Source organism: Mustela nigripes, chromosome 13, assembly GCF_022355385.1.
Source record: "Mustela nigripes isolate SB6536 chromosome 13, MUSNIG.SB6536, whole genome shotgun sequence".
NCBI lineage: Eukaryota > Metazoa > Chordata > Mammalia > Carnivora > Mustelidae > Mustela > Mustela nigripes.
Window position 1 is genome coordinate 1,368,191 of NC_081569.1, and position 20,201 is coordinate 1,388,391.

Here is a 20,201-nt window from a genome sequence, read left to right on the forward strand (position 1 = left end):
CTTCTCAGGCTGTCCTTGGGTGACCTCCAGCACCACACCTTCAGTTAACTGCCTGTGCATAGTAATGGTTCTAAGATCTGTATCTTAAATCCAGATTGCTTTGTAATCTTGAAACGCGTGTCCATCCAGCTCACAAAGGTCTCTCTTCCATACGGACGTGAAACTCAGCAAGGCTAAATTTTAGCCACCGCTTTCACCCTCCCCGCGGCATCCTGCCGTCCTTTCTTCTCTCCTGGCCCAGAGAGGGGGAGGCGCGCAGAAGCCGGGTCCGCCTCTGGTTCTAACTCCTTCTTCGTGCCTGGTGAGCCTCCACCTTCTAATGATTCTATTCAATTATTTTAAAAGATTTTACCTTTTAAAAAACATATTTATTTATTTATTGGAGAGAGAGACAGAGATAGTGAGAGAGGCAGGGGCAGGGAGGAGAGGGAGAAACGCAGGACCAGCTGAGCGGGGGCCCGACGTGGGACTCGGTCCTGGAAATCTGGGATCATGACCTGAGCTGAGGGCAGTTGCTTAACCAGCTAAGCCCCCCGGATGCCCAAGTTTTTACCTTTAAGTCCCTGCACCCAACGTGGGGTTCAGACTCAGAACCCTGAGATCAAGAGTTGCACACCCCACGGCCTGAGCCCGCCGTCTCTCCCTCCTGTCCGTTTTAAATCCATAGGCTCTAGAGTCCATGGCTTCTCATTTCGGTTACTAAAACGGCCTTGGCTCCTCTTCCCTTCCGGTTTCGGCTTTCTACAATCCACTCCTCACTGCGAGGTTGTGTCTGTTTTTCTCTGCTTACAGTTCTTCAGTGCCTTGTTGCCACTTGAACTTTCTCAGTTTCCTAGGATGAGTAACACTACTGGCTAATTCTGTGCTAAGCGTTCTCTTACGGCCGGAGTAGGTAAGCACTGTTCCCTCCACTTCACAAGTGGGACACTTTGGAAAGGCTAACTAGTGTGATTTGTGCAGGGCAGACTTCCCCGGGTGAGCGGCAGCGCACTTTGAACTCAGGTGCGCTGGGCCAAAGTCCTTCCAATCCTGACCGCCGAGCCGGGAGCCTTCCTGAGCCTGAGCCGGCCCTTGCTTCTCCGCCCTCTTCCCCCCACACCACTTCCTTTCATCCTCTCACCAGCCATGTGCAGTTCCTTCTTCCAGGGCGTGCTCAAAACTTGTTGCCCGAGTCTAAAACTGCTTTAAGGGTTCTCAAAAAACCATTTTTGACAGTTTTTTGGAACACTGCAAATGTGTGAGACACTTTAGCATGTCCAGAATAGAAGATCAGAGAATGAGACGTAGGAAAGGTAGAGGTAGTTTTCCATACATAGTTGGTTTTGAATTTCAAAGCTGTTGCATTCTTCACATTTAATAAAAGCTCAATACCTGCCTGTGTGAGAGGAAGATTAGACAAAGTGCAAACCCCGCTTTATCAGAGCCTTTTGAAATCCTAATGGCCTTCACGTGGCTGTTCCTGGAGGCCCCTGTGTGCATGTTCTCAGCCGGGGTAGGAGGCTCGACCCTGTGAACACAGGGGACGTAAGCCGCGGAGGATGGGCTGTGTGTGTTCTCTTGCACCCGACGTTATAGTATCACAACAGGCTAAATACCGCAGCAGATTTTTTGTAGAAAGAATACTGAGGTAAATGGAGTCATAGTTGATTTGGAATCACTTTCATTTCAAATTATGTCACTCCATTTCTCCTCGTCTCTCTCCATCACCCCTTCCAACATGTTTTAAGGCAAAATGACCTTTATTCAATTAAAAATAAAAAAGCCTTTCCTCCATAGTTTGGAAAGGATGTGGTATTAAAAGAAAAAGATCATATGGATAGAACTTTCAAAAATATAGGTAAATATTTGGTTTTGGAAATGGTTGAATCTATAACTGGACTTGGAAGCTAATGTAATTATACACTTTTAATTAAAATTCATAGTTTTCTGTTAAAAAAGCAGGAGTTTTTGTGGGTTGTTTTGTTTTGTGTTGTTTTTACCATTCATGTATTTTAGAGGTAGGACATTCCATTCTGCTCTCAAAAGTTTTAATTTGCCATATCATCCAAAATAATCTTTTGCTATTTTCTTGAATAATAAAAATGCAAACTAATAGTTGATTTAATGAATTTTGTGTTATATATTACAGTAATCAAACAATGTATGATTTGAAAAGAATGTATAACTTAGTGTCGATGAATAGAATACATAATAATTTTCCTTAATTTTTTAGGTAATTGCTTAAAAGTATATAGTGTATCTCTTTTCAAATCCCAGTAGCTATAGAACTTTATAAAATAAAATCAGTTTTAGTGGGAAAAATTATTCTTGACAGATTATTTAAAATGAAAACCTACACTGAAAAGGTCTCATTAATTGCTTAAAATAATAGTTTCAATAAGCAAATTCTTCTTGGACTGACCCAGTCACCTAGTCAGGTGACTTTGCTAAAGTGCTGAAAGACCCATCCTTTTCAGTTCCTGTACTATTGGAAGAAATCGGGGGATATGAATATTCTGTGTCCTGTAGGTCAGTATTACGGATTCCTGAGTGCCAGACTGTGGTTTGTTTTAAATGATTGCGGTAGAAACTCAACAGGGAGACCGGCCACTGTGAGCGAGGATAATCAGGAAACTCTAAGAAAGTAAAATCTGAAGCACGTCTTGAAAGTTAGATATGTTTGAGACTATAGCAGTGACAGCCTTCTTTTCTTGTTTCTTCTTCTATTTTTTCTTTTTCTTTTTTTTAAATTTCAGATAGCAAAACTTTTATTCTTTTCTCCTGGAAAGGGGTAACTCTGAAATGGTGAAGTAGAGAGTAATGAAAGCAGAGACTCTTAGCTGGCTTCTGCAGACGTTTTCCTGGTTTGGGGAGTGCCACATGATTTCCCACTTACCTAGTAAGTTCCGGCTACCTGGGATTCGTGAGGTGCTAAAGAGGCACGGAGGGTGCTATGGTTGTGGGAATGGTGTGACTCTGAGCTGTGTGAGGTGTCAGAGGCTTCTATGCAGAGAAACGGTGACAGCAGTATTAGGAGGACTAACGCAGTGATCACAACTCACATGGACACTGTATCAGACACGTTAACTTTTTAAAAAGGGTTTAATTTTTTTGGAGGAGCTTTCAGTTCACAGCAACATTACTAGAAAGTTACAGAAATTTCCTGCGTACCCCCAGGGTCTTCATACATGCATATCCTCCCCCCTTACCAACATCCGCCACCAGAGTGGTACACTTGTTACAGCAATGAGCCTCCGTTGACGTGTCATAGTCACTCAGAGTCCACTGGCGTTCACTCTTAGTAGTGTAGATTCTGTAGGTTTGGGCCAACATGAGATGTATCATCATTATAGTATTGCACAGAGTATCCACTGCAGTGAAAATCCCCTGTAGTCCTTCTGTTCATCCATTCTCTCATCCTCAGCCCCTGACAACACTGATCTTTTTGTGGTCTCCATAGTTTCACCTTTTTTACGATGTCATACAGTTGGAGTCACACCGCATATAGTGTTTTCCGATTGCCTTTTTTTCACTTAGTAATAATAAGCGTTTAAGTTTCCTCTGTGTCTTTTCATGGCTTGATAGCGCCTTTCTATTTAGGACGGACTAATATTCCATTGTGTGGATGGGTCATAGTTCATTGATCCATCCACCCTGAAAGACATCTTGGTTGCTTCAGAGTTATTATCAGTTGGAATAAAGCTGCTGCAAACCTCCAGGTTTACCTTTGCTTACGTACAAAGACTGTTATGCTGGATTATAAAGTAGTTGGTACTGAAGAATCCACCATATAAGTCTTCTTCCAAAGTGGGTGTATCATTTTGCATTCCCATAAGTAAAGCTTGAGCATTCCTGTTGCTCCACATCTTTGCCAGCATTTCATGCCATCAGTGGTCCAGATTTCTGCCATTCTCATAGGTGTGTAGTGTTGTCTCTCTGTTTTCATTTGTATTTCCCTGATGTATGATGTGGAAGCTATCTCTGTATCTTTACTATGGTATCTGTAAGGCCTTTGGCCCAGTGTTTTAGAGTTCTTTGTATATTTTGGATCAGTCCTTTATCAGACGTGTCTTTTGTAAGTATTTTCTTACAGTCTATGGCTTGTCTACTCCTTCTCCTGAGATTGCCTCTCACACAGTGGAAGTTCAGCTTATCAGCTGTTCTTCCGTGGATCATGCACTTGGTGTTGCATCTAAAAAGTAATTGCCAATTTCCCAAGGTCAGTGAGATTATCTCCTTTGTTATCCTCTAGGAGGGCTGTAGTTTTGTGTTTTACATTTACGTCCATGATACATTTTGTGTTCATTTTTGTGAAGGGTGTAAGGTGTGTGTCTAGATTCATTTTTTTGGCATATGGGTGTCTGATTGCTCCAGCACCATTTGTTGAAAAGACTGTCTTTGCTTTTGCTCAGTCATATGAGCAAATCGTTTGGCTATGTTGGCTATATTTATATGGGTCTTTTGCTGGGTTCTCTTTTATTCTGATGATCTGTTTGTTTGTCTTTACCCAATACCATATGGCTTGACTATTGTAACTTCATACTAAATCGAAGTTGGGCAGTGTCAGCCCTCCAACTTTGTTCTCCTCCAAGCATTTATTGGCAATTCTGAATCTTTTGCCTCTCCATATAAACTTGAGAATCAGTTTGTTGATATCCACAATATAACTTGCTGGAATTTTGATTGGGATTTCATTGCATATGTAGATTAATTGTGGAAGAACTGACATCTGGACAATATTGAGTCTTCCTACCCATAAACATGGAATATCTCTCCATTTATTTAGTTCTTCTTTGATTTTGCTCATCAGAGTTTTGTAGTTTTCTTCATATGGGTTGTATGCGTGTTTTGTTAGATTTACACTGCCTGTGTATTTCATTTTTGGATCCTAATATAAATGGTATTGTGTTTTTAATTTTAAATTTACTGCTGATGTATGAGATAGCAATTGACTTTTATATATTATATATTAGCCTTATATCCTGCAACTTTGCTATAACCACTTAGTTTCATGAGGGTTTTTTGTAGTTGATTCAAATTTTCCGCACAGGCGTGTCATCTGTGAACAAAGACCATTTAATTTCCGCCTGTGTAATCTGTATACTTTCTATTTCTTTTTCTTATCTTACTGCATTAGCTAGTACTTTCAGCACCATGTTGAAAAGAGGGTACGTATTTGCCTGTTCCTGATCTTTGTGGGGAAACTTCAAGTTTCTCACCATCAAGTATGATGCCACCCATAGGAAGTTTGTAGATACTCTATCAACTTGAGGAAGTTTCCCTTTGTTCCCATACTAACTTTTCGAGTCCTCACAGCAGTTATTATGAGCCGGGTGTTACTGTCTGTGTTTCACAGATAATGATACTGACGCATAGAGAGGCAACTTAAAAAGTCACACAGCTGGAGAGGTGACAGAGCCTCTGTTTAATTTCTCAAGTCTGACACCAGTGCGTGATCTTGCCGTTCAGATTTGCTTGGAGAAGAGAAGATATTCAAGGTGGGGAAACTGCCAGGATTGTTTGGGAAGCTCCGTGGTAAATCTGAGTTATTTTCCTGATCTTCCTGAACTTTAGGGTTGTGATCTCAAGGCCGCTTTCAGATAACTTCCTGGGAGAGGTAAGACGGAGTACTCCTTACCCCTGTGAGTTTCAGATGATGGAATTGGTGGAGTTCCAGTGCTCTAGGGTCCTTGTGAGGATGAGACCATGCCTTCTCCCCATCTTCCGCTGAGTTCATGTCCTCTGGTTCTTTGATTTCCTGTGAGCTCAAAATCAGAATTTTTTTGGGGGGGGGTGTAGAGATTTATTAATCAGTTACTCTATCTTTACCTTTTTAAATTTTCTTATACAGAAATTTCTGATGTGGATATGGTACAGATAAAAATGGTGGTGTACCGAACACTGTGCTTTCTTTTTATGTTTGTTATTTTTAACCTTCTAGCCCTGCGAGCGGTTGGTGGTGGTAGCCACACTGACAAATAGTCTACAGATTTCCTTAGCACCTGCAAGGTGCTATGGCAGTAATTTATGATACCCTGGGGAAACAGACTCAGGATTAAAATATTTAGTGATACAAGGGAAGAAGACATGAAGTTCTGACAGGTGCAGAGGATGAGAGAAGACCATAGAGGAAGAAGGACTTCCTTTTCTTCCTTTCCTTCTTTTCTGGCTCCCTTTGTTGTTTGCAGACTGTTACTCTTCCTGAGAAACCTGTGATCTTTCTGCCATAGTTCCTTTCCTTTTCGTCATCTTCTCCACATCATTCTCAGGTTTATTGAGGATCTGGCAGCGGACTTTCCACTTCTGTGAATGTGGGGATTTCGGTTTGTTTTATCTGTTCCTCAGAGCCTAGTACAGTGGCTGACTCACAGGAAGGGCTGAATTCTTACTGAAAAAGTACATTTTTAAAACTCCCTTGACTTATGTACCCGTAGAACTTGAGCAGCCCATTCCAAAGACCAAGCCTTCCACCTTACTGCTTGAGGCAGCTCCAACGCTGAAACTGTTTTTCAGCTGTGGACGTATAATACATGTTGATTATTAGAAATTTAGAAAATGGATAGACCAAAAAAAAATTTTTTTCACTCAGAATCTAGCTACCTGGAGGTGAAAGTGGGTCTTTTCCATTTATATCTTTCTCGGCTTTTTTTCCTATGCACATGCAAATGTATTTTTAATTTTTGGAGGAATCACAGTTTCATTTTGTGAAATCTTTCCGTGCAATTATTTATTCACTTAAAATACGAATGCCTGCTGTGTGCGTTGGAAATGGGCCCTGCAGCCGGAGCGCTGCTTGAGAGAGGCTGGCGGGCGAGGGCGTCGGGGCTGATGGCCACGCGCTGCTGCCCCAGGAAGCTCCGGAGTCTGTACCACCAGCCCGTGTTTTTACTTTGGAACTGATCTTTTTATTGTCAGAACAGTGTGCCGTGATGATGTTCTTAGGGTAGATTCAAAGAAGAGGAATTCTGGGTCGAAGACTATATTTTAGTCTTTTAAACTTGTTCTAGAGAACAGTTGAACCACTCTATATTCTCACCAGAAGGGTGAGCTAGTTTGTGTAAACACTAGTTTATCTGGATCCACACAAGAAAGTATGGTAGTTTTTTTTTTAATGATTCTAATTTATATACCATAAAATTCACCCATTGAGTAAGTGTTCAATTCAGTAATTTTAAATAAATTCACAAAGTTGTGTAATTACTACCAGACTCCACTTAGAACATTTCCTTTAGCCCGGAAAGATCCCTCAAGTCTCTTTGTAAACATATCCCATTCCCGGTGCCAGTCCTCAGCAACCAGTAGACCTGTTGTCTTTCCCGTAGATTTGTTCTTTCTCCACATGTGAATGGAATCACGGATTCTGATGTGGTCTTTCCAGTTTGCCTACTGTCACCAGCATCCCTGTTGCAACATCTGTCATTAGCTTGGTCCATTTTTCTTTTTTTCTTTTATCTCTTATTTATTTTTTATTGTGGTAAAATACACATAAAAATATACCATTTACGGACGCCTGGGTGGCTCATTTGGTCAAGCCGCTGCCTTCGGCTCCGGTCATGATTCCAGGGTCCTGGGATCGAGTCCCACGGCAGGCTCTCTGCTTGGTGGGGAATCTGCGTCTCCTACCTGCCACGCCCCCTGCTTGTGCTTGCCCTCTTTCTCTCTGATGAATGAATAGATAAATAAAATCTTTAAAATGTGTGTGTGTGTGTGTGTGTGTGTGTCATACACATATGTGTGTGTGTGTATATATATATATATGCCATTAAAATTATTTTCAAGTGTAGAGTTGGTTGGTATTAAATGCATGTACACTGATTGGCAGCCATCACTGCTGTCCATCTCTAGAACTTTTCTCATCATCTTGAAGCTCTGTGCCCGTTAAACCATAACTCCCCACCCCTGCTGCTCAGGAATTACTATTCTGCTTTGTGTCTGTGTGAATTTCACTATTTGAAGTTCTCTCTTTTTGGTGGTTCTTTTTTTAAAATAAGCTTTTTAAAATAAGCAGAAAGCCCAATTCGGGGTTCGATCCCAGGACCCTGAGATCATGACCTGAGCCAAAGGCAGAGGCTTAACCCACTGAGCCACCCAGGCGCCCCTCCTTTGTCTTTTTGAAGATAGCTGTCCGGATGGTGTGGAGTGGTATCTCACTGCGGTTGTGATTTATATTTTCTAATGATTAGTGATGTGGAGTATCTTTTTGTGTATTTATTGGTTGTGCACTGGTATGTCTTCACTGGGGATACGTCTGTGCAAGTTCTTTGCCGGTTACTGGGCTGGATTTTTTGTTGTTGCGTTGTAGGAGTGCTTTATGTTTTCTGCATATTAATTCCTTACCCAGTAGTAGCACTTGCACATAGTTTTTCGTCCCTCTCTGTGGGCTGGCATTCTACTCTGTTGATTGTGTCCTTTGATGGATAAATTTTTTTATTTTGATAATACCCAAATTATCTATTGTTACGTGTGTTTTTGGTGTCATATCTAAGAAATCATTGCCAAATCCAGTGTCCGATCTTTAGCCCTATGTTTTCTTATAGGAGTTTTTTACTTTATATGCTTAGGTCTTTGATCCATCTTAAGTTAATGTCTGTACGTGGTATAAAGTAAGGGTGGAACTTCATTCCCTGGCATGTGGAGATCCAGTTTTCCTACCACTGGGGCTTGAAAAGACTGCCCCGCCCCCCATTAAATGGTCTTGACTTGTCCCTTTTTGTTGCCAGTCTGCGTTCATCGTGTACATGTATATACTGCAGTTACTGCTCCACCTGCCGGGGGCGCGCACGGTGGGTTGTTTGCAGCTTTAGGCTTGTCCTTGTGCTGCTGTGAACATGTATGTGTGAGCTTTTGGGTGGCGTCCGTTTTTGTTTCTCTTGCGTAGACCCCCAGAAGTGGAATTACTCGATCATTGGTAACTGCGAGTGCAACTCTGTAGGAGATGGCAGAGTGTTTTCCTAAGCTCCCACAATCATTCTGTCCCCAGCAGCAGTGCACAGGACTTCCTTTTCTCTTTAGTCTCACCAGCACTTGGTGCGGTCAGTGCCTGTAAGATACTGAGTGGTAGCTCCCTGTGGGGGACTCCTACTTCTCAGAGGACGGCAGACCCCTCCCCCGCAACACATGGGATGCGAGTGTCGGTCTTCTGGCTGGAGCCTCCTGTCCCTTCCGGCTCTCCTTTTTTCCCACCACTCAGTCCGAAGCTTTATAAGCGCCGCCCCCCCCCCCGTCTCTTGTTTCTTCCTTCCTTCCGGCTGCGGGTCCGTCTTCAGCCACTTTCTTACGTTGCTAATCTTGGACGGGGGCAGCCGTGTGTACCCACTGCTTGTGAACCTGAGCAGTTGCTCCCACCAGAGCAGGTCACATACAGTTATGGTTTGATACTGCTGTGAGTTTTTCTGTAACTTTTTGTTTTGATTGAATTTCAAATTTAGCATAGAAGTTGCATGAATCGTACAAGGAGCTCCTGTTTCTTTTTCCCAGATTCTCAGTCTTTATGCTTTGTCATATTTGTTTATCATAGTCCTTTCTCGGTCTCTTTTTCTTTCTGTCTGCATTTTTGTATGTATAAATATACGCACACTCTTTCCTGACTCACTGGTGTAAGCTGCAAACTTTCTCAGGTTGCAAAGCTAATAAGGGGTCAAGCAGGGATTTGAATCCAGATACTTGTGTGTGTGTGTGTGTGTGTGTGTGTGTGTGTGTGAGAGAGAGAGAGAGAGAGAGAGAGAGAGTGTGTGTGTGTGAGAGAGAGAGAGAGAGAATATGTGTGTGTGTGTGTGCGCGTGCACACACGCACACGCAGTGTCTGGCCCGTACTTCCGGTGTCAGGAGATGCCTTTTGAATGGACCAGAGAGCACAGTTCCCCTGGCAGAGGCTGCGTCCCTTCTCTTCTTGGGGTTTTGGCATGTGCAGGTGCTTGGGATTTGGAGCCCGGCTCCCTGGGTTGGGGTCCTTGCTTTCCTGCCTGCTGGCGGTTTGCCCCAGCCGCTTCCCTGGTCTCCCTCAGGCTCTGTTTCCTCATCTCTGCAATGGTGGAGTGAGAGCTCCTGCCTGGGAGGGATCTTGTGAGGGTTAGAGGGGACAGTACAGGGAAGCCACTTATCACGGACCCTCTCACTTCTGTTTGTGGCCTGTCCTGGTCTTCTGACATGGCTCCCCGCTTCTCTTCGTCCACCCTGCCCCACGGGTGCCCCGCGATGGTTTTCCTGGCAGAGCTGATAAGACGTCCAGCGTTTGGTTAGCGAACAGAGAGCTCTGGAGAAGGGTCTGGGCCAGAGTCCTCTTTAGACTTGCTCCGAGCTCCTAGTTAGAGCTGTGAGACCGAAGCCTCGCACGAAGAGGCAGGTGACAGGTGCGGGATTTGGCAATCCAGTTCCCGGAGCCATGGCACTGTTCAAGCACATGAAACTGGCATCCCAGTTTGTGAAGATTTTTGATTGCCCTTCTAAGTCTCCGGAATATTTCAGAAACAGCAGCTCTTTAAGGCCCCACAGAATCCAGGGTCACGCATGTGGAAGCAGCACAGAAATTTGAGGCATCCTGACATGTCTGCCCCTGTCCTGCACGCCTCTCAGAGGTACATGTTTTCCAGCAAAGTCTTGTGTCTTGTTGTTGGATCACACAATCTAGGTTTTTCTTCAGAGGAGAAGTCTCTGCAACAGGCGTGACCCCGTTTGGCAAGTAGAAGGAACAGAAAGTCATCAAAGCAAATAATTCCAAAGTAAGATTTCGCTGGTCTTGTCTTTTTAGTCAGTAGACTGTGTAGAGTAAACCTGTGGGGGGCGATTGGGGGTTTTTAACAGTGACGTAAGGGGGTGCATGGGAAACTAGAGGCTGCGTGGAGGGTGGGGGAGCGGCACCGGCACCTCTGAGGAATCTGCCCGTCATTTGCTGGTCTGTGTGTGCTTGAACCCTAAGCCATCCTCACTCTTCTGTAACTTACTTTTCTCGGAATAATTAAATACCTCTTTGAAGGAGATGGTTATGAGCACCTCTTGTCTGATTGTTTTCACCCCATGAGTTTCATTTAGGTAAAATTTTTAATGTTAATGTTTTGTAATGCTGTCTTAATTTCTTAAGAGAATCAAGAGTGAAATATTTTAGAGAAAAATAGCACCGAGGGCTGCTGATTGGTCATCAGTACCCTTGATCTGTTTGTCAGCGTCTGCTGAGAAACGGGTCCCAGCTTTCCGTGTGGTATTCTCTGATGCTGTCATCCGTGTATTTGAGAAGCACGGATGGAAAGGTTTTATAGGGAAATCGTATTTGGAGATCAGTTCAGGAGAACTCTTCAAACCTGCTTTTCTCTTGAAATTGTGAATCCTACTCTCCTTGGGTCTTTGCTTTGGGCTGACTTAAAGCCAGGTCCTGGAGACTCTAACTTCCTCGCGGTGTATTGAGGCCTGCGCTGAAGTCAGTTGGACTTTTTAAGATTGAAGACCAAGGAGCTGTTACAGGACCCATCGTTGACAAAGTATAAACAGTTCTTGGCTGAATGCTCGATGGCTTCAGATTTTGGTGGCAAGCAGTTTATTTTGTGTTTTATAACTACACCAGAAACCGGAAAGTCTGGCCTTGGGATGATGGATTCAGGCCTGCCTAACATTTCCAAGTCGGTATTACGAACATAGGAGCTTCAGTTATCAAGACGATCTCTGCGTGATGCGGAGATCCCAGTCGACGCGTGTTCTGGGGTCGATCACTCCAAAGTAGCTCTAAAGCTAATACGCTCTGCTTTTGTTCTACTTTTGTTCCTAGTTGAGGAAGATCTGAAAGTCAGTCAAGTCACCGGTACTTCCTTTGGCAGCCGAGGTGGTGCGGGTATACGTGCGGGTATTTTAGTGATGTGGGGTAGAGACTGGTCCGCGGACCGTGCTTGTGTACAGTGAGCCCTGGGCGCCGTCCGTGTCCCGAAGAGAAGGGAGAGAAGGGAGGAAGCCTTACCCACAGACTCCTCATCTGATGGGCTCTTGTAGGTTGCTGTGGATTAATCTGCTGACTGTTTAATGGCCTCGAAGGAAAAAAAGTTGCTAATTCAGATCGGTTTAGTGTGTTCTACACTGTTCAGTCGTTCTCTGATTGATCCCGAGCATTAAGATGAAAAAGACTGGTAATTTGGTTTTTACCTGGAGATTGAGTTTCCTCTGATGGGTGTGTAAGAGGCTCGGGGTTGGTTCTTGTGTGGGTAAGTGCAAGTCACACGTTGATGCATTATGTGAACATTTGAGGGCCTGAATACCTGTTTAATGCAGCTGTGTCAGGTGTTAGAAATAAAGTGGAAAGACAGATGGCTTCTAACATTTAGTGTTATCAAATTGTTATGGGCCAAATTAATAACTGGGTTTAACTTTGAGAGGAAAGGTGACTTATGTATTAACATGTGCTGTGTTTCTTAGCAGTGCTGTTTTGGTATTTACTTTTCTCCATATAGTTTATCCCACTTGCAAGAGATAGTATTTATATGCAAGATAATTGTTAACTGGGATTAATGAAAGGCTTTGTAGAAAAAAAGATTTCATGATTGCTGGAAATTAAAATTCCATCCTGTATTCTCTGTGAACAATATAATAAACTAAAAATAGTATTTAAAACATCAGTCATTCAGGGGCACCTGGGTGGCTCAGTCAGTTGAGCGTCTGCCTTTGGCCCAGGTCATGATCCCGAGGTCCTGGGATTGAGCCCCCGAGGGAGGGGCCCCCCCTCCTTGCTCAGCGGGGAGCCTGCTCCTCCCCTCCACTGCTGCTCTCCCTGCTTGTGCTCGCTCACTCTCTCTGTCAAAGAAATAAATACAGACTTTAAAAATAAATAAAATAAAACATCAGTTATTCAGTAGTAACATTTTTTATTAGATGGGTAGTAACAATTTATTCAGACTTGTTAAGTGGTGAGAATTAGGGGAGAAAGCAGCCCACCTAACTCACTCAGGCTGGGTTTGTGTCTTCCATGGTCTCATCCCCACAGCTCTGCAGAGCAGCGGGCGGATGAATGGGTTCACAAAAGGTGTGTGCCTGGGAGTGCTGTATCTTGGTAATGTTGGTCTGACCATTACACTAAGAGAATGGAGAAAAATTGTTTAAGTGGAAAGGCTACTCAAAAATAGCTATTATTTTGGGCATTTGAACTTCGTGGTAAACAAGTTAAAATGTTTGAAATGAATTACAGTTGTTTTTTTTTTTTAAGATTTTATTTATTTATTTGACAGAGAGATCACAAGTAGGCAGAGGTAGGCAGAGAGAGAGAGAGAGAGAAGAGGAAGCAGGCTCCCTGCCGAGCAGAGAGCCCGATGCGGGACTCGATCCCAGGACCCTGAGATCATGACCTGAGCCGAAGGCAGTGGCTTAACCCACTGAGCCACCCAGGCGCCCCAAATTACAGTTTTTCTTAAAAATACTTTTAAATTCCTTTTAAGTTCCTGAAGAAGTCTCTTGGCTCAAATTACCTAGTTTACTATAAGTTTATCTTTAGGTTTTATATTTGAATACTGGTCATTGATCTTTTTCAAGAGAAAAATCTTTTTTTTTTTTTTTTAATGGAAGCTTTGATTTGAGAAAACTCTTTAGGGACATGAATTATTTTGTAACATAACTGTAATGACTGAGCAAGGCAGTGTGAGCAAACTGCTTTCCCTATAGTTTCTGAAGAATCAGTAGACATTCTGAAGCAATTCCTGATGAAAGGAAGGAGCTGTATTGCCTTTATTTGGGAGGCAGCTTTTGTTGAAATGCAGTAAATTCATGTCAGTTGTACTTGAAAATCTAGGACCAGGAAATGTTTAGTAGAATTTGTTAGAATTGTAAGCTCCCTCCCCCAACTTTGAAAATTGATGGTGAATTTGTTCAAGCTCCTATTCATGCCTTATGCTTGTTGTAAAATAATAACACGTGTTATTTATAAAGCAATCCCAGGGGTGCCTGGCCGGCTCCGTCAATGGAGCATGTGACTCTCGATCTCAGGGTGGTGAGTTCATGCTTGTTGGGCATAGAGCTTACTTTATTTTTCTATTTTTATTTTTATTTTTTAAAGTAGGCTCCATGCCCAGCGTAGAGCCCAACACAGGGCATGAACTCATGTCCTGAGCTGAGATCAAGAATCAGATGCTCAACCAACTGAGCCGGCCAGGCACCCTGTGCAGAGCTTACTTTAAAATAAAAATAAAAAATAAATGAAAAGCAGCCCAGGTTGATCTTATTCAAGATACCAAATCGTTTTCAAGGCAGTGATAAGATAAAAGAAGTGGATAGAGAAGGTAAGAAAGGAAAGTTTGTTTCTCTGTCACATCTAAATGAGGATGATTAGTTAGAAAGTTTTTTTCAAGATATTAAAAAATAAAATAATGACTTAATAGTACACAGATACTTTCAGGACCTTGAACTCATCAGTTATGTGGCACCTCTTCATGTAACTTCAACTTGTAATATTTATCTTGTACCCCACATAGCTATAACTCACTCACATCTTAAATCCGAATGGCTGTTTCTTTTGTCCTGTTTCATGAAATCAGCTCTACTGATGTATGTTTGCATGCAGTGCCATTTACTAATTTTTAGCATGCAGCTTTAGTTATGACAGATGAATGTATTTATGCCACCGCTGTAGCGGTCATGTTGTGGGGCATTTGTTACCCAGAGCATGTCCTCATGTCCCTTTGGAGCTAACCTCCTCTCCCACCCCTGGCCCCTGGGCCTCCATTTTATCTGGCGGCTATTTCTAGCATTTCCTCTGATGTGGATCACACGCCAGGTGATCACACACCATCATGCCCTGGAGACGTAGCCGCGTGGCCCCCTCGTCGGGGCTTCACTTCTTTCCTTGCTCAGTAGCGTTCCGTGGCGCGCACGTGTCACAGTTTGTCTGCTCACCAGTGGACGCCGTCCGGATCGTGCCACCGCCTACTGGCATAAATAAGGCCGTCGTGAATGTTTGAACGCAAGCCTGTGTGTGCACATGCGTGCAGAAACCTAGTGGTTGGGGCTTCGCTCAGATGTCAGTCTTCGTCTCATAGTTTTGGGAGGGAAGACAGAAAAACCTTATACAGACCAAAAGATAAAATTTGTCCTGGAGAAAAAGCTGAATTGTCAGCTGTTATTCTCTTATTCTTTATACCTTTGTTATAGTCCTTGTCTTTTCCCTTTCCCCGAGAAAAGCTACTACCTTTGATCTCTATAAAACCTCTTCTTAAAATGGTATTCCTTATTTAAAACTCTTGGAAGAATAAGCTGAATTTTAGATGGGCTTGTTGAACTGTGGCTATTTTACAGTACTTGTGTCCCCTACCCCTTTGTATCTCTACCTCATACTAAGTTTTATTTTTTGGAGCCTTTTTTATTTCTTTCTACAGCACCTCCTCTCTGAGAGTTGGGAGTTACATAGTGTGGTCTGAGAAGGGTCTACATAAGAAGCTATAGGTAAAGGCTTATGACATTTTATGTATATATGCATATATATATATATGATAGGAGTTTGCTGGAAATTCAGCTGCAGGCTCTGTTGGTCTGACTTAATGACTAATGAAGCGTAATATTTACTAACAAATGTATGCTATAATCTCCTTGGCGCTGTGGCTCAGAGTCAGTTTAGAATCAAGGGATGCCTGAAAACTCGCTTCATGCCCTCCCAGATGTGTATGTATATATACAAATGTCCACAGACACATTCTATGCTACCTTTTTTTTTCTTTAAAGATTTATTTATTTGGGAGTGGGCAGAGAAGGAGAATCTCAAGCAGACTTTACACTGAGCACTCATGACCCCAACATCATGACCCAGGCCAAAACCAGGAGTCAGATGCTCAATGGACTGAGCCACCCACCTTCCCCTCACATCCCGTATTTCTTAAATTGGGGGTTTGGGCTTCAAAATTGATTTAAATTTTAGATTTGAGTTATCATCTTTCACAAGGTGGATTATTCTGATTCTTTTATTAAAAGGGCATCAACCTGCAGCATTCAGAGGCTAGAGTTTGAATTGAGATCAGAGGAAGGTTTAGAAAGCTATGCATACATCGGTGGACAGAGGATTTCCAAACGTGCTGCGTGAGAAAATGGTGTCAAACACAGGGAAGAGGTTGGCATAAAGTACCTTTGCCTGTTTTGACATTAGGCATCTGTAAGGGCCTGTTAAGTGCCTTCTTTAAACAAGGTGGTGTTTGCTGTTAGGTTACAGGGATTAATCTGATAGGGAGCCTGCCCCAGAGGAGGCCACGCTCTGTAACAGAGCTGATCTGGAATTAGCTAAAGAACAGTAAATACTGTGCACGGGGCGCTTCGGCCTGATGGGAAGTATACTGACTGTGAGAGACTAAAATTCATCCCTTCTTCCCTGGTCATCTTTGCTCCGCCTTGACTTTCTAAATTTGCTGGTTTCTACCCCTCCACTTCCTGCCTTCTCTGTTAGACTGTGAGCTAGTGGTGCTGCTATCATTCCACTCCTTTCCCAAGCCAACTATTGTACGACCTCTCCCAACAGAGAGACTGCTCTTCTGTGCCTCTTGACAAGCAGGGGGAAGGGAGTATGGGTACAAGATGCGGATTGTCCTGCTGTAGTCATCCGTGCCCACAGCTGTGAGTCTCACGAAGACCCTGCAGTAGGCGAGCTAGAGGACGGAGGAGGCCTAAACCAAAGGGGAACGTGGAGGGAGAAATAGGCCAGACACCCGGGAGGAAGGCGAGCGGGGTGTTAGCAGTGGGCGCGCGTGGGGCCGTTCTCACTTTTCATGTTCCCTCTCGCTGTTTTCTTTACTCCTTCCTCTTTATTTTATGGCTTCACGCCACTACAGTGTGTGCGTATTACCCATTTGGGGGCTGGCTGGCTTCTCTGTGATTGACGTCTGTTAGCTTGTCTTTCCAGGTGCTCTGTAGTGAATGTGTGCTTTGTCAGCGTTTTATTGGCATTATCGAGTTTTATTTGTTTGGGGAGGGACATTTATTCTACTGTTTTCTTGCATGTTGTTGGTCGCTCATCTCCTCCATTTGTAAGCAGAAGTTAACTGATTGTGGAGTTTTCAGCGAGGGGGCATCCCCTCTGCTGTGTTCCCCGTTGAAGAGCAGTCGCTCGGTGGGAGAGGTCTGTTTCCCTCACCGTGCTGTGGTCTGGGGAAGGCTGTGGCAGGCTGATATGGTCGGGAGGAGGCGGACATGCACAGGGCTTAGATCCATGGAGTCAAACCTGTCATCAGTGTGGATGGCACGTGTCACACAGCACCCAGCATTGGATGTCATAAACCCGAGCACTATGACAAGTCACTACCTAGGTGGTCAGATGACTTTGGATTGCTGTCGGATTGGACTTCGAGTATGTAGAGATCAGATTGGGACAATGACCCACTTGATAGGTATTCAGAATCTTTAGAACATCAGCTTCAAATATTTATTTTTCTTACGTTTTACTTTCACATTTATAGAAAGTTACATTGATAATACAGATAATTCCCATATACTCCTTGGCAAGATTTGACCACTGCTAACCCTTTGCCACATTCACTCTTACGCTTTATCATAATATTTTTTTCCGAACTGTGGGACCATAGGTAGTGTGCATCCTGTCCCTTTACCACATCATATTTACATATTCTGACAAGGCCAGTCTTGGATTTTCAGCGGTAGTTCAGTTACCAAGTAAAGGAAATTTAATACTGATCCAATAGAATTCTCAACTCCAGTCCACTTTTGGATTTCTCCCTTTCTCCCGACATGTCCTTCCTTCATTGATTTTTCTCCAGTCCAGCATCCAGCCCAGAATCCCTTACTGCGTTTACTTATCATGCTTCTCTGTTCTCCCTGAGTCAGGAGTATTTCTTTCCCCTTTCCTTGTCTCTTAGGATGTTGGCATTGTGTGAAGAGTGACCATTTACTGACAGAGTCCCCTCAAGCTGGGCATGTCCGGCGTATCCTTGTGACTCAGTTTAGGGGCTGTGGCGTTGGCAGGGTTGTGTCACTGGCGATGTGTGCTCCTCCGTGCGTCGTGTCAGCGGCAGCATGTCCACCTGTCCCGTTAGCGGTGATGCTCACTTTTGATCTTTCGGTTGAGGTGGTATCTGCCAGGTTCTTCCACTTAAAGCATTATTATTTTTCCTTTCACAATAAGCAGTGTGTGGGGAAGTAACTTCGAGACTCGGCGCACACGATTCCCTGTGAGACCTGCACCCACAGTGAGTTTGACCTTGCCACGGTCATTGTGTTTGACCTGGTCACTGCGGCGGCGGTTGAGGTTCAAGTACGGAACGGCGCAGACTCCGTGGTCTGGAGGGCGTCTGCTCCAGCCGTTGGGTTCCTTCGCTTCCGAGAGGGTCTCATGTTGAGCTGGAACCCATCTTCCAAGACTTGCACGTGCGGCTGCAGATTCTGTGCTTTGTACCATGTGAGATAAGCCCGCTCTGTTTCCCTCTTGAACGGTCCTTCAGAACACGTTCCTTTGTGACTTTTCTCTAGGTTTCTCACAGTCACGTCTTGTGACAAAAGATCTTCCTGAACTTGTAGCCATCCCGTTGGTTGCACGGTGGCATTCATTCATTAGCACCACCCTTCCCGCGGGGAGCCACGTCCGGGTTCCCGTTCTCGGTGTGGCTCATCAGGACACGGGACTGCTGTTGCTGTGATCTTAGCTGATTCCTGAAGCCCCAGGCTTTGGAGGCCAGTACGTCTGGATGCAAGGCCTGTCTCTGCCTCTTAGCTCTGTGATCTTCAACAAGTTCCTAGCGTCTCGAGACTGTTCATGTTGCATAATCTATGCCGAGTTGGTCATCACCGCGCCCACCTCGTAGGGCGGGATGAGAAGTAAGCGGGCGCGTAAACCCGCCAGGACGGGCCGCCTGCACTGGGCTCAGCCAGAAAGCAGACTCCGGTGGTGCAGCCCGAGATTTGTTCCGTCCTCGTTAGCGGCTGTGTTTGATGGTAGACTCCCTCAGGAAGCTTAAGTTCTGCCGCAGCAGGGGGACACTCTGGAACACATGGTTCAGCTCGTGTGAAAGGTACTCTGTAAAGTTACAGCTTTCATGAGGCTTGAATTACTTCCTAAGTCATTTCTTTGCACAGTATAAGGAGAGTATAAGCATGCCTCTTTTACAGCAAAACACATGTATAGTACCTTATTTCAGTGTTAATACTTTAAACGTTAGTGAGATTTAAGAATTGGGATGTACTTCTCATGATATTTCTAAATCATGTGGCTATTATAAATAGTAAGTTTACTCTGTGACGTGCTAAAGCATTTCCTAAAACTTTTTGTAGAAATTTGATGCCAAAGCATTTCCTAAAACTTTTTGTAGAAATTTGATGCCCATGTGACACATGTAGGGGAAGTAGTTACGTGTGTATCCCAGGACATTTTGATCGGATGCAGTTCTGTTTTCCAGACAAGCCTTCTGACACTTGATCAATCTGTATCAGTAATGGTACTAGAGCAATGTGAATCTGTGGGTAAATGTGCTGTAAACGTTCATAGTAAATGTCTGAAAACCTGGCTCTTACTTCGGTCGGAACAGGACCAAGGATCTCATTCTCCCTACCCAAGAGGGTCCCAGGGGATGTTGTTGGGGCCATTGGAGTCATTCCCATTGACTGTCTGGTTGTAACGGTCGTTCTTTAGTTCTGGCTGTTCATGCTAAATGAATTAAACTTTAGAGAAGTGGAAAAAGACCTAGTTTTGCTTATTTGGGGTATGGATGGCTATATAAAAAATAATTCTTGCTCACCTCGCCTGGGGCCAGGTGAAGAAGAATCTCTGGTAAAGTTACATATTGCTGTATTTTATGTTGGTGTCAAATAGCAAGTGAAATGTTTTTATTTCTTAATTTTATCTCAATAGCCCTCTTTATGTAGCTATAATAGTGAAAGCACTCCTTAAAATTTTAGACAATTAAAATGTACACAGTCAATTTTAACTGTCTCAACTCTGTTTCATGTTAAATGTGTTACAGGAATGAATCTGAAGTCTGCTGCGGTAAAACACTGAAGGCTTTACAATGTTTTCTTGCATAAAACTCAGACTTTAAGTAGCTGCTTATGAGGCTAGGGAAGGCAGGAGGCTAATGTGTGTCTCGAGATACAGGACAGCTGTTTGCCCATCAACCTCAACTGTGTGAGTAGACTTAATGCATAGACCTAGGTCGCTGGGGGTAGTTAAATCTAAGTGAAGAAACACTTAAGTCAGCATGATGACACATTTCATAGGGTGTTTTTTTCTGGTGGGTAGGAAACGGAGGGTGGAGTGGGTGGTAGATTTTTATAAA

The 20,201-nt window shown here is 43.7% G+C and overlaps 1 protein-coding gene across 7 annotated transcripts in view; it reads left to right on the plus strand.

Annotated features, from left to right (window-relative positions):
- ZFAND6 (zinc finger AN1-type containing 6) overlaps positions 1-20,201 on the plus strand; it is a 64,198-nt gene that overhangs the window by 12,983 nt on the left and 31,014 nt on the right. For 2 of the 7 annotated variants that reach the window (XM_059371417.1, XM_059371416.1), the window contains exon 2: positions 19,890-20,050. The exons of the other annotated variants lie outside the window; for them this stretch is intronic. The gene's annotated coding sequence lies outside the window, so the exon portion shown is untranslated. The remainder of the gene's footprint in view (positions 1-19,889; positions 20,051-20,201) is intronic. 7 annotated transcript variants of the gene reach the window in all.